Here is a 15,623-nt window from a genome sequence, read left to right as displayed (position 1 = left end):
TGCTTACTAAACTGTTTTATAGCTACTGTATGTAATAAGTTGGTCATAAGATTTGTGAATTTAACCCATTCAATGTCCAAGTTTAAACAGTATCAGTTCAGTTCAGTTTACTGCAGTTACAAGTCTTGAAAGAGTATTATAAAGTCATTATTTTCAGGCTTGACTTCATTTCCTTGCTGCTTTCCACATAAAGCTACCCTGGCTTCCCATTTGTCTGTTCCCTCAATAGCAATAGCTGTCGGGGGGAGCTGTTATTTGAACAGAACCCAAGTCTCCTTTGTCCTTGTACTTGTTCAATGCCCGTGACGTATGGCATGTTTGTTCTTGTTTTAAAAAAGCTCACACCTAATAAAATGCAATTCAATGTTATGTTATCCTATGGTGTCCTCCTTTCTGTGTCAGGCATCAGTCCTCCTTGAGTCAGTCGTCAGGCATCAGTCCTCCTCGAGTCAGTCGTCAGGCATCAGTCCTCCTCGAGTCAGTCGTCAGGCATCAGTCCTCCTCGAGTCAGGCATCAGTCCTCCTCGAGTCAGTCGTCAGGCATCAGTCCTCCTTGAGTCAGTCGTCAGGCATCAGTCCTCCTCAAGTTTTTTTTTTTTTTTAAGGGGAGAGTGAGGGGTTGGGTGGAGTTGTCTGAATCACCCATCAAACAAGAGCAAAAAACTTTTGATGATTCCATTGGATGACATAAATGCCAATCAATGGTTCGACAAATGGATGGCATTAATTTATTGTGGTGGGTGAGTAAGAAGTTGTTAAAGAAAGGATGATTGTAAAACCATTTTTACCTTTATTCATTTTAATAATTGTTTTATTTCTATTTTATTCACCCTAAAAGTGTAAAAAAATGAACATGGATCAAGTAAATGAATAGCACAACGAACTTAGGAGAGAATTGCAGGAAGGTACATTATTTTATCCCTAGTACATGTTTATTTTAGGTGTGGGATCATTTGTGTGTAAAGCTCTAGGCTTCATATCTGTTGTATATTTGATAAATGATGGGGGATATGTCTGATGTCATATGCTGAGAAGATTTGACTTACAATTTCAATCCAAGCGAATTCAAATAATTAAATTGCACATCGTAACTTAACACATTTTTAAAACACTTAAAATATACATATTAAATGCAACTAAAGAATTGTAAAAATGCATCGACTAATCAGTAGCTACACTGTATTGTTACAATTAGTTTACATTTTCATTATTTTTTTTAATTATACCATCATCTTTTCTTTATACTGTATCAAGGGACTGACGATTGACTTGAGGAGGGCTGATGCCTGACACAGGAAGGAGTGGTACCTGAGGACGTCCTAAAATGGGCACCGTATGCAATACACCTGAGGAAACCAATGAAGAAGTTTTGTCAGCTGTTGTTGGGCAGGGACTGCCTTTGAAAAGAGGGGATAAAAAACCACGTCATATCAGCCCATCAACACAGCCACTTCTCGTTCATCTGCTTCATTCCTCACTTCAAAATCAACATGAACTATACTGCTTACAGGCTAGACCAAGGGTGGGCAATTCCAGTCCTGGAGGGCCGGTGTTCCTCCTGGTTTTTGTTCCAACTGTACCCTAAATTAATTCATTGGACCAAATAAGCTTCTAATAAGCACTTAATTGGTCCAATTAAGTAATTTAAGGTTCAGTTGGAACAAATACCAGGAGAGACATGACCGGAATTGCCCACCACTGGGCTAGACTCTGACTCGAAAAGGGGACAGCTACCTCCGAAGGGGTCAAAGTGTAATTTGCACACCAGCTACAACTACAAATGTATTGTGGAAATAAAAAAATAAAACCTCTGAAGTTTAATGGCCTTTCAAAAGGTGATTTAAATATAGGGTCCTATGAAATCCGCATTGCGGAGAACACTGACGGAATCGTGGAATTCAGAGAAAAAAACAGAATTAGGCACCCGAGGACATTACCACAAAATCAGTTTAAACAAACAAAATATATATATGTATATATTTTAAAAATGAGATTGAAATAGTACGGTGTTTGTATGACAAGAGGTTTCAAGAAACACATGCCATGAGAACGCATGAAAAAACTATTTTTGCACCTCTCAGCCACCGTACACAACCGTGATTTTAACTCTAAAAAAGCTCTGCCTCACTTGCTGGCTACCATTGTCGCTTGGGTGAAAACGACTACCTATAAGTTATTCTGAGCAGATAGTACTGTAATGACTTCTGCAGAATGTAGGGTTTAGTTGCTACATTTTTTCTCCAAAGTTCTCAGGGAGATATTACTACGTGCCTTTTTATTAAATTAGAATAAATCAAAATATTCAGGCTTTTATTTACATTGTTTGTCATTAATTATTAATGAAAACATTAAATCTATTTTGAAATGTTCAGCTTGTGTTGAAAAAAAAAACTACTAAAAAAAACCTACATTTTGATTTTTTTTTTTTTGTTGTTTTAATTTACAATGTTCCTAGTTTGTTTCTATTACATTGTGCCAATTTGTACCCTTTTTTTCTGAAGGCACTTTGATTAAAACTGTTTAGAAAGGTTTTTTTGTCATATTTGTTCATGCATTTCTAGCTTCATCATTGCTGTCAATGTATCAAACACTTGTGGTTATAAAAAAAAAAAACAATTACAGATTTTTAAAACCGAAAAATGCATTTTAAAAACTACAAAATGCAATTGCGTAATGCTAGTACTGCATAAATGCCAAAAAAACCCACATGTGTTAACTTAACCACAGTTGCTGAATAATTTATCATTTGGCAAGTAAAAAGTTGTGCCATATTAACTAGATAAACGAGCTCAACTAAGATATACAGAACAAATTATGCAACATTATGAGCTTCTAAATGATTAATAATGCATTAGGATGCTACCTTTCAGAGAAATCTCTTTCAATCATATAAACCACCCTAAAGTTGTATTCACTTCATCTTTTTTTACGTACAGTAATAATTTAGCTAATTTTGTAACATTACACTTTGAAATACAGTATAAAGCTTTTATCACCCCGCCTTCCTCACCTTCCCATCTAAATTAGCCTTGTTTCTTCAGTCCTAACCAGCATCGATGCCAACGCCTGTAACAACACCTTTATAAATCCCATCTCACTGGTCCCACTAAAAATCACACACAAGTCTTGCTTAAATACAGAGGAATACAAGAACATCCAATATTTGAGCATTGACAAGTTTACAAACATTTGTTTTCTTTTTTTTTTCTTCTGTTGGGCTAGATAAGTTTTAGTAATGGGATGCTGTTTATGGATAAGGGCGTCTGCTAAGAAATAAATAATAATAATAATAATAATAATAATATGTTAAAGAAACACCAAGAAACAATCAGTTAATAATTGATCATTTTAAGTATTAATAGTAATTCTAAAAGGTTATGGAACATAGAGTCAAAGGTATATTAAAGAAAAAAAAAAAGATTTAAGCCTTTTACCTTAAATAAATATATAATATGACAAAGAATTTGAATAATATGTTGTCTTTCGTTGACTATATCTGGTTGCTCTTTTTTATGTTCTACATTTTCTTTTTCATTACTGTTTTTTATTATGGTAAATTACTGTGCTTATTTAGGCACTCTACGATTTGACTGGGGAAAGATAACGTAGGGTTATTGGAGTTCACAAAAAAAAACTGGAAACCTTTTCACTTCTTTCACTTTTTTTTTTGGTGCATATGTATAGCTATTATGTACTATATATCACAGTACAATAATCTTAATATGTTTTTAATAAAGTAGCCAGCGCAAATCTAGTATTTAGGCGCTAGATTGGGCCGATCGCCGGCTTATTTTGAAAACCCTGCATTCACTATTTTTGCTTTGAAAATAATCAGTTATTTTTTTTTTAGCGCTTAACACAGAAAACCCGCCCCTTCAGCTCTTTGATTGGTTACATGTTGTGTCAAGACGTAACACAGCTGTCACGTGGTTCCAAGATTTTCTTTTCATCCAGTGAGCTAGTGATCTAGAAGCGTAAATATTATACAGTGTATAATATTTGAGTTCTGCTGCTGTATTTCTCCACCTATAAAGTGCTCCTAGATGGTCACCAGTCAGCTATTTTTGATCCACTTAAAACTCGGACGAACACATATAAAAGACCATCACTCGCTACGATCCCCTTATAAATTCCACATGTGTGATTCATTGTTTAACCATCCAAGTTTCAAGTTAAAAGCTATGTATTGATTTTGGTCATGCACAACCTCTTTATAAAGATATCAAAATCATGATGAACCATATTCTGTCATATTCTGAAGTAAGTGCAAAGGCAAAAAGTGTTCTATTATTTCTGAAACAGACTTTAGCCTTTTCTGCTTCAAAACAGAGCCCCTGAAGTCCCACAAACAATGGTCAGCCCCCAATAACAAGCGATTAAATGGCCCTACACATTATCCTCCATGAAGGACTGATTTGCCATCTGAAACACTGATTCAAACACTTTATTGATCTCTGTATCAAACCCCCTTTTTAAAGTCATTGTGTTTATATCACCACCCCCTCCGCCCTCCCTTCAGTTCTGAGATGTTCCAAATCCTTTAAAGAGCAGCTTGCAAGCGCAGTGCTGGGTAGTTGGGAAGGGGGGGACTGAATGACAATAACAGCATCTGACCACCCTGGGAAGTCACAATGCATTGGAATTCAAGAAAGCAGAAGCTGTCATGTATGCTGAAGGAGCATTCTGCTACCCTCCCCTTGGAAACAGCTGGCAACCTGGCAAATAAGGGCTGCCTGCTCACAGCATCATGCAGAGTTTGGTCAGGGGGCCATCTGTTGCCCAGGTTTAAATTACAATCAATGTAAAAATACAAATATTTGTTATTCTTTACCATAAACCAGTGCACATGTAGAGATGGTGCTCATAATCTCAGACTACATTAATTTATAGGCTAAATACATCAAGATAAGAATTTGGAGAAGATTCATGAAAATAGTACTTGTATATTACTGAATAGCCAGTGATGTACTATTTTAGTAAAGCTATTTACTGGTTTCAGATGTTGAACAACCTCAAGTAGTACATTAAGTAGTGCTTAGATCACCACCATACTCCTTTGACAAAGGCTACTGGCTACTGTGCAGTTGTCATGAGGACTTAGCAGAAAAAATACTATAATCCTCAACTACTGCATGAAAAGTCATGTTTTCAACACTTTACAATAGTGCCCTGAAATCCTGTTGGATTTCAATAGAACACTTAGATTATTCTAGCTTACAGTACATTCTCTTACCGGACATTTCAATGAACTATTAACATATTTTAAATGAATAGTGAGCAAAACTTGCAGTTGTATATTGCAGCAGCAATCTGTTAGCCATCATTCAAGTACAAATCAAAGTCTTCCAGGTGTAACTTTAACATGTCTTTAAAGACTACATCAAATCTTAACTTTTAATTTCATAGAATTGTTTCAATTCCAAGTCTCGTAATGTATTTGAAATGCAAGTCTTTCACGATGTACCCAATTAACACTTTCAAAATGTAGAAACATTACAACAGCATATTATTTCTGAAGACTTTTATTTCTTTAACAATAACTTGCGTATCGAGCATTTTTATTATGGAAAGCTGCCAGTGAATAGCTTCGTAAACACTACTGAATGAAGTCGAGAGAAAAAGATATTGGGAGGGGATTGAGAGTTTTTATAGCTAAAGGAGGCAAGCTTTGTCTCTTTTGAAGAAGAGAGATGGGATACAATGCATGTTATAATTACTACAGTATTCACCAACAGGCACAGACTACAGTGCAGTGATCCCCATGAACACTTCATCTCTTACATTTTCCAATAGGCATTTGCAAGTTATAGCATTTTATGGATGATCTGTTTTTGAAGATTACTGGATAGCATTTTCTTTGATTTGTCTTCATATCCAGTAAATGCATCGTATGGAATCTATTGTTTTTGTACAAGTACTATATTTTATTGTGTACGGGCCCTTCACAAATTCGTAAAATGTGTTGAATATATAAAAAATTATTGAGGATCACACTTCGCAGCACTATTATGAGTTAGCATCAGGTGTGCACACAGAACACTGGCATAGTCTTGAACTCTCTGAAACTTTGTTCCACTGACCCCTGCAGTTGTTATTAGTTCAATCATTTTTTGATAGTAAAACTCGTTTAAGGAAGACTGGAAATGTGCCACCAATAATTTTAAAAGGTACTACCTTTCATGTATGTATTACACATGGAAAATTGACATTTAGAAATAGTTAGCAATTGAACAAGGAACAAAGTTGTCAAAAGTTAGTCTTGCTGTTCCTACACCTTCACATGAATGTTTGCAAAGTATTTCTGCATTTGTGATTCAATCCTCAGACGGAAAATAAAAAGCAGCTCCAGACCCTTGAATCAAACCTGTGTCTGCAGGATACCCTGCCTGTTTACTGAGAAACGTTTGTTTGGGGTTCTGTTATGTAATCCGACACTTGGGACTGAAATGGTAGTCCCTGTTTGGAAAGAGTTAACTAGTCACCAGTGCTTCCACCATCACAACACTACACCAATGCTACTTTAACAGGGCTGTAAGTACTGGTAAAATGTGAGTTTGTTAAGGTTCCAGTAATATTTAGAGCATAGCTTTCTGTAGAGAGCCTTTGGTTATCATGCATCATGCCAGTTGCAGAAGTATCACACTGTCCACCTAGGCTGTCTCAAGAGAAGATCGAATTAGATATTTTGCCACATAATATGAGCAAGGAAAAGGGGTTTTCTCTTAAATTTCAGATCAGTAAAATGCACCCCACCAGTACAGGCATTTCCCAGTACTAGATTTAAAGCATTTCTTAGTGTAACCCTTTTCTGCTGTTTACTTTGTAAATACTTGGATATAGTTTGCAATCTTTTAGCTTGTAAAAAGGAAACAAAAACTTCATGCAATAAACAAAGCAAAGGTGTTGATGTGTTAAACAAATATTACTCTACCTTTCCGAAACCTTTTTCTCTAGCTACTGTAAAAAACTAACTGAGACATAAACTATGGGAACAAGAACTATACCCCAGTAAACTTTACCTCTAAATATACATTACTCCTGTCAGGTCAACCTAACCAAAGCCTTATGTTTTAAATAGCTATTTGGGTGATTGGCTGTTCTGTGCACAATGGCAGACAGACCTACAACTGAAATTAGCAGAATGTAGCCTATCCAGACTTTAGTCTGTGGTGTGATACAATGGTTGGGATAATGTGCATTCTAACAGCAGTGGTTGTAGTCAGTTTAGGCTGAGGGCAGGGAGTCCCAGCGAGTTCCATTTATGAAAGTGGAGGACTGTCTCCACTGTGTGGCTTAGTGGTTAGTGTGGAGTACTGGGAGCCAGAATGTTGTGGTTTTGAATGCAGTAAAAGCTTATGAAATGTGTAAATACATTTGATAGACATTTCTACGTATGCTTGCTGGATAATACAGTATATATTATATAATTAGACAGCTTCTCCCAAGTGCATGAGAAGGTTCAAAAGAAAAGATTGAACTATTCTTTATCAATGTGGTTTTACCACATAACATATGTGTTGTATTGCCACCCCGTGGGCTACACAATAAAAATGCTGATGGTTGTACAGAACTGTACATTTAGCATGCTAATTGAATACTTATGTATTACTATGTACATTATTCTAGACAGTAGTGCCGCTCGCACTGACCAGAATCTCAATCGAAGAAGTTATTCTGCTTCAAACACTTCTACTTCATACTGCACGTGCATTGCAGCTGTCCTATCAATGCACTGCTTGTGCAATCTGTTGTAGCTGTAAACATATCAATACATTACTTAGAAACAATATATACTATTATAAATATATATCACACTGACCTAGCCCTTTGAAAAAGTGAGACACACTTGAACCCTGTTTTAAAATATACAAATATGCTTTCATATGCATCCAGCTTTTTTTTTATTTCTAGACTCTCCTACCTTTCCCAGCTGGATGGTCCCTGTGGCAGTGGTTCTGCTATCGGCCCTCATTTTCTGAAACCTGACACCAGCTCTGGCAGCATCTGCTTGCATGATTTCCTTCAAGAAACTTTTTACACAAAATTCTAAAAACTCCCCCCCTCTACCACCCCCACAATCATCAGCTCCACTCCTTCCAGTAGATTTCCTTTCTTCTATCTCCGGAAAAGAAAAGAATAACAACAAATCCAGGCAACTTTTCTGCACCCAGTTTTTTTCAGTCTTGATGCTTGATGCTTAAGTTTAGATTTCCAAACGCCTTTCTCTTTCTCTCTCTCCCTCTCTCTTTTTTAACACTCTCTCACTCTGACGATGTGGCTATCCTTTCTTGCAATGACGCTGCCTGTCTCTCTTTCTCTCTGCACTTTTCCCACCCCTCCCTCTCATACCACCCCCAACCACTGAGCTAATCTGCAGCTGGCTGTTCAAATGGAGCCACGGTTGTCATAGAAACCAAGTGTCCCTGCTTGGACAGGACAAGAACAGGAAGAAGCAAACTAAGCGTAACTGAATAGATAAATAACAGGCTCCTCTGGGACCAAATTAATTGCTCTTAAAAGTTTTCCCTTTTTTCTGAAGAGAAAAAATTTAAAGAATCGAAAATACCTTACTTGGGAAAGATAGACTGTGTTTACAGCCAACTTTATCTCCCCACCAAACTCGTTTCTCTGTGCACTAAGCTTGCAGTCTTTTGCATTCTATTTTCTAGCCAAAGCAACTTAATGCTTCTCTGCAAATCAGTTTTACAGTTTCTGAAACTCACATAGGAATAAAGCTTTATCTTGAAATAAACAAAGAGTGCTGATGGATTTGGATGAGATATGTGTCACAGTGGTGAGAGCCCAGGTCTGGTGAGATTAAGCATGCTTTATTTGTTTTGAAATGAGAACATGAGTCATTGTGAAATGTGTAAGAGATGGAAGATAATAAGTCCTATAACTATATATATATATATATATGTACCAACTGTGGTTAAATAGGGGAACCGGGAAACCGTTTAGACTTGTACAGTAAAGCTGAGGGTTGGACAATGTGGACTGCAAAGGGAGACAAAGAGGCTTAGTTATTAGTGCTGAGGCCTAGGAGAAAGAGTAGTCTAGTGGTTAGAGCTGAGTCGTGGGAAGCAGAGTAGTTCAGTGGTTAGAGATGAGGGACTGGTAGGCAATGTGGCTTAGTGATTAGAGCTGAGAAAATGGGAGGTTAAATATCATGTGATTAGAGGTGACTGGGATTGTGGTAAAGCATGTACAGTTTAAATTTTCACTACACTAAAATAAGATAACTCACTAACAAACTATTTGTGACACCTTGACACAGAACTAACACTAACTGGTGCGCACAAGTTAATTGTTTTTTTACACTATGTCCCTTTAGGGATTCCGTATGTTGAGGCATATTGTTTAAAAGTTTAAATAACCTTTTAAGGAGAAAATCCATGTTACTATTGCAAAAAAGAAAAGAGATACATTGGAATCATGCCCCTTGTTCTTTAAACTATAAATGATGGGTGTTATCTGCAGGGAACCTTGGCACTGCTCAATCACCATTTTTGCTTTGAATCCCTGACAACACTAGGAGCATCCAGGCAGGCCTGTAGGGTTGGAACAATAATCGATTATCGTGATATTATTGATAATGTTTTTGCATCAATAATTGTATTGCGTTGAAAAATAATTATCGATAATCATTTTATCGTCCGTTACCCACTATGATATGCTTGTGTGTAACAGTAACTCTGCATTGAAGCAGTAAGACAGAACTTAACTGTCTGCGTGAGGCGCAACACATGATCTGTGCGCGCTGCGTAGTGGGAAGTTGTAACATGTGACGTAAGATTCACCAAGTAAAGGCAAACGTTTGAGCTAATGGCGATGGCAACTGCAGAAACTATCAAACCTTCTGAAAAGATTTTTGAAAAAAGAAACAGCATCAGTCCTGTGTGGCAGTTTTTTGGAGTGACAGAAAGTGATACGCAAGGTAATAAGCCCGTCTGTAGGCAGTGTGGAAAAGCTGATATTTTTCACAAATTTATAATTTTTTTTTTTTATTATTATTTAAAACACTTTTTTTAATAAGTAGCCTGTATTTCAAAAGTTGAAAAGCTACCAAACAAACATTTGGTTATATTATTTGTGCTTTTTTGTAACCAACCATTGTTTCATAAAGATGCTGGTCTTTTTGAAAATTGTCTAGTTTTATTTCTTCTAAACTCGTAGAGGCAGTTGTCATATTGCTCAAGTATATATAGCTTTAAATTTGATAAATTCCAAGACATTTTACATATGTTATTTTTTCAGCCGATAATCATGATTATCGTGATAATTTACAGCCGATAATTGATAACTGAAAATGTCATTATCGTCCAACCCTACAGGCCTGCACATGTTATATATCATATCCATTCAGCAGACACCCCTGCCTCCTGGATTTAGTCAGCATTTCTCAAAGCTGAGGACTTTAATTGTGGAGACATACAGAGCCTGCAAGCTGGTTTTGAAAAAAAGACCCTGGACACCATGTTGGGGAAAGATGTGGAGTACTGAAAATCAGGCCCTTGAATCATGAGAACACACTGTGTCTTGTTAAAGCTCATCCATGTTTTGTTTTACCCAATGACATGTGGATAAAAATTTCAAAATCCTGATTATGTTTAAAAATAAAGCATGTGCAGCAATATGTTATATAAAAAAATAAAAACCATGGAGACAGAGGCCTTTACCTCTAACTTTCCTGATGGAATTAGTTAGTAATAATCGAGAAATTATTCCTCCAGAACCATTCGAAGACCTTGCATACTTCTTACATCAGATCAGTGCTTCCTTGCCCACGGAGGCCTAAACTTTATTGACAATATTATGGCAGGTGTTTGTAATTTTTTTATCCTCTGTATGTGACTGTGATAAACCACAGATGCATTTTATTAGCGCAATTTACAGTATAGGGGAATCCCCCTGGATTGAATCAACCACATATTTTGAGGGGTAGTTCCATGGTAACCAAGGATAGGTGGTTTATCCAATCCAGGGTGGTTCCCGTGATGTTAAATGCTCTAATAAAGCTGTGACATCATGGCAGGGTGATCAAATCAACCCTTAAGCTGTGATTTCTGTTCGCTGCCTACATTCAGTGACTCTGGATTGCTTTCCTGTGAGCAGAGAGTGCCTAAAGTACAGTACATTGGATTAAATACACCATGTATGGTTTACTTGTGTATAGCAGGGCTTCCATACTAAAATTGGCCTGACTCAGAAGCTAAAAATAGGCCTTATTAGCATCCATTCTTTAAAACAAATAGTGATAAGTATGAAAGTTTACTTTTATTTTGCTTATCTTTGTTTTGTGCATGTTTCACTTTTTCTCCAATGTAATTTTTAGTCTTGAACATTACAGTCATTATTTATCTCCCTTGCATTCAAACACCCCAGTTTTCTTTACCATGCATAACAGACATTGCAGTAAACTTCAGTTTATTACTACGATGTAATTTCCTGGTCCACTGAAAAGGGTCCTTTGAAGAAACGGTGTTTTTGACCAAGCAGAGGGTGTTCTGTCCAGACCAGAGTGATGTGCGGATCTGTGCAAGAGCGCATCCACATTGACAAGAAATACAAGCACTGATATATCACTATTGGTGAATCATTGGTTTCAAGTTTTATTTTAAATAGCACTTTGATATAGTCGTTGCATGTAGATTTAATTTTTATTTGATAAGATTGTAGCATTTTTGGTTCATCGTATACAAGCTGAAAACGTGTTTACGTTTATTAGTAAACTACAGTGTGATATATGATTGTATGTAGCTTACACGTTTTGCTAGAAAACATATTTATCCTATTTCTTCAAGTGGTTTACTGTGTAAATGTTTTTATTTAAAACAAATTACTATTTGGGTTTACAAAATTATATGCACACACAAATCATATAGACTACGTGTGCTATAGTATTAAAGATGTTTCGCATTATTTTAGTGCCCTGTCTGGGAAGTTTTGACATTTTAACAGCATATAATGATCATTACTTTTAATATGTAGACTATAGAGGTGGTGTAATCAAGTGGTATAGTTTTCAAGAAGTTTTGCGTTGTTTTGGTCCGGCTTTCACCCTCTCGCTCCTGTAAATTAGCATGTCCAGCTGTAGTCCTCAATGAATAAGAGTACTTGTGGCCACTTACTTGTTGTAAACCAGTGGGTCCTCAATCGCAAAAGAAATAACGTGAACAAACTTTTTATATGCCGTCCCCGGTGGCACTTTATATTTTCATAGGTGTTTGTTTTCCGGATTTAATGTAAATTGCATATTTTTTCCTAGATTTAACCACAAAAGGTCCAGATTTAGCTAAATGCATAAATGTTAATAATCACATTCTTACAAGTTTTCAAAATTGTACGTTCAGATATAACTTATACATTTTGAAAAACACAATTTGCATTAAATCCGCAAAAAAAAAGTTAAAATATTAGTGCTTTATTTTTACACTTGACGCCCCATATTCTCACTGTTACATTGCACAGTCACGTGGTAATTACCTTAAATTGGTTTGGTGTGGTGTCTTTCTGGGGAGGCTGATTGTCTGATTGATCAGCCCGAGAATGCTAGGCATGCAAAAAGGAAACACCATTTAAAAAGGAAACAAAGACTGTTTGGGAGAGAGTTAGGAAGACAGTTCAGTGAAGGCATTGCCAAACCTGATCAGCATTGATAGTGCAGAGAGCAGCAGGTTGTGCTCCTGGTTCATGCACTGAGATAGCTGTACTGAACAGTATTGAGAGTGTAGTGAGCAGACAGAGAGCAGCAGGTTGTGCTCCTGGTTCATGCTCTGAGATAGCTGTACTGAACAGTATTGAGAGTGTAGTGAGCAGACAGAGAGCAGCAGGTTGTGCTCCTGGTTCATGCACTGAGATAGCTGTACTGAACAGTATTGAAAGTTAATGTACAGAGCAGACAGAGAGCAGCAGGTTGTGCTCCTGATTCATGCACTGAGATAGCTGTACTGAACAGTATTGAGAGTTAATGTAGAGAGCAGACAGAGAGCAGCAGGTTGTGCTCCTGGTTCATGCACTGAGATAGCTGTACTGAACAGTACTGAGAGTTAATGTAGAGAGCAGCAGGTTGTGCTGCTGGTTCATGCACTGAGATAGCTGTACTGAACAGTACTGAGAGTGTAGTGAGCAGACAGAGAGCAGCAGGTTGTGCTGCTGGTTCATGCACTGAGATAGCTGTACTGAACAGTACTGAGAGTTAATGTAGAGAGTAGCAGGTTGTGCTCCTGGTTCATGCACTGAGATAGCTGTACTGAACAGTACTGAGAGTTAATGTAGAGAGTAGCAGGTTGTGCTCCTGGTTCATGCACTGAGATAGCCGTAGCTTGAGTGCTGTTTTGTTTTTGAAGTGTTTTGATTGGATTGTTGTTTAAACCTTTTTGTTTGTGTAAAGAACACAAGTGCACCAAAGTACTGAATTGCAGTTTTCCGAATATTTCTGCCGTTGACCAGGGTGCTACTATGCCACATAAGGAAAAAAAAAATGTTGTTTGTTTTTTTGTGTTAAACTATACATAGCTTTCACATCTGTATTCATTATAGGACCCTAAATACATAAAGACATTTCAACTCGCTCGTGTTTAATTTAAAAGTTTTATAACACTTGCCTCAGTAAGGTTAGTGTGCTAAAACATGAGAATAAACTGTAAATGCTCTAATGTCTCAGTCTTACCATTCAAAAGCTGAGCAATATGTTTCAGATTAATAAATAAAATGCACTGCACTATGGTCTTCTTGAACTTTACATTAAAACACAATTCATTTCTGGCTGTTGTCAACATTTTTTCATGACCAATCCAAGCATGTTCCTGCTACTGGACATTATAAAGCATAACTCTGAGCACTGCTAAGTCACAGGAAAAAAGGGAATCATATTTTTCAATGGGCTTCTATAAGCCAATAATTGAATGAAAAAATAAAACACCAGGAAATACAGAGTGTCAATCCAGTACCAATTCAAAAACAAAGACTGAATGTTCTTGTCTGTAATTTAACTTGTGTGTGGTATATACATTTCAATGACGTACTTTAGGCTGAGATAGCTTTTTAGCACTCTTGTCTGCCCCTTATAAAAGCTGACTATGGTGAACATAGTAATTTTGCATTTTACCATGGTTTCCCCATGCTTTTTCTTTACATTGTACCATGCTTTACCAGCATGGCTTTTACTATGTTTTTCCATACTGGGCTTGACTTCCTTTACCACACTTTTGCTTTGAGCCTTTACTTTAAATAAAATGTAAAAAAACAACTCCCCAAGCACTACTACCACTCAACATATGAATAGTAAAATGAGACAGTGCATAGATTAATACACTACAGACTATTCAAGTAACACTTAACTTTGACCTTGGCAGTTGACCTCCAATTCAGACAATTACAATACAACAGTGCCTTTAAAAATCCAACACATTCATTATTGTGCTGTAGTGTTCTGTAGTGCAAATAACAGAGGGCTAGTTAGTGCATTTCTATGACAAAAGGGCAGAGGAGCACGACTGCTTACGACTAGAGTTCAGGAACAAAGGCGTCCGTAAGTTCAGATCAGGGTTTAACTTTAAATAATATGCAGCATTTGCCTTAGGTTAGGGAAATTCCAGGAACTGTCTACTGTTGTTGCTGTTTATAAAAATATTTTTTAACTGTGACACATGTTAACTCTTTCCCAGCTAGTTTATAAATATACTGGAAATTGGTTATTAATAATAATAATAATAATAATAATAATAATAATAATAATAATAATAATAATAATAATAATATATTTATATTGATATAGAGCCTTTCAAAGTGGACCACCATCACAAAGCGCTTTAATAAAAACAAGTACATGTTTAACAAAATTCAACTAGATTTATTTAACAGGGCAATTACCCATAGAGTGGTTTTAGAAAAATAATATAGTGTCCCTTTACGATTTGGAAGAAGAAGAAGAAGAAGAAGAAAAAGAGGAAGAAGAAGAAGAAGAAGAAGAAGAAGAAGAAGAAGAAGAAGAAGAAGAAGAAGAAGAAGAAGAATGTGTAGTCAGATAGCAAAATAAATAGAGAGAAAACTGTGTTATATTAAAAACAATATTTTGTGAAAATCTGAGAAATTCTACATGCAGTTGAAAGGTCACTTATACAGCTTGTTTAAGAAATACGGTACAGTATGTATTACTGTAGTACTTAGATCTCCACCTTGTGGTCAAAGATGACAGCACATTTAGTTACCAGTATTAATCCTAAAGAAAAAACATAAAACTGTTATGTTGAGGCTTAGGCCAGCTTTTTTGTTTGTTTGTTTGTTTTACACATAATGGGGTTACCCAATGGTTATGGACAGTTGTATTAATAAAAGTTGCACACAAGAAATCATATATACATTGTATTCTGCTATCCAGTACGACTCCAAAAGCCACCTGTCTTTCTTATAAATGAAAGCTGACAAATGGTCTCCAGTCCCACAACGCCGTGGATTCAGGGGACACAGGTTTTAGTTTACACAACCAGTTACATTGGCAGCTGTTTCCCGCGAATTGTAAATCATTAAAACATAAAATGTAATTTATATTTAGTCTTATAAACGTTTTTGTTACTACCCATTTGCACGGTAATTGGTCTTAGTACATTTTTCAGGGTTTT

General features: G+C 36.5%; 1 protein-coding gene across 1 annotated transcript in view; it reads right to left on the bottom strand.

Moving 5' to 3' along the window:
- si:dkey-82f1.1 (DENN domain-containing protein 2A) overlaps nucleotides 1-8,322 on the bottom strand; it is a 56,598-nt gene extending 48,276 nt beyond the window's left edge. Inside the window, exon 1 of the mRNA XM_034032249.3 lies at nucleotides 7,922-8,322. The gene's annotated coding sequence lies outside the window, so the exon portion shown is untranslated. The remainder of the gene's footprint in view (nucleotides 1-7,921) is intronic.
- Between the last annotated feature and the right edge of the window lie 7,301 nt (nucleotides 8,323-15,623).

This window comes from Acipenser ruthenus, chromosome 14 (assembly GCF_902713425.1).
Source record: "Acipenser ruthenus chromosome 14, fAciRut3.2 maternal haplotype, whole genome shotgun sequence".
Lineage (NCBI taxonomy): Eukaryota > Metazoa > Chordata > Actinopteri > Acipenseriformes > Acipenseridae > Acipenser > Acipenser ruthenus.
This window is presented reverse-complemented; position numbering and strand designations above follow the sequence as displayed.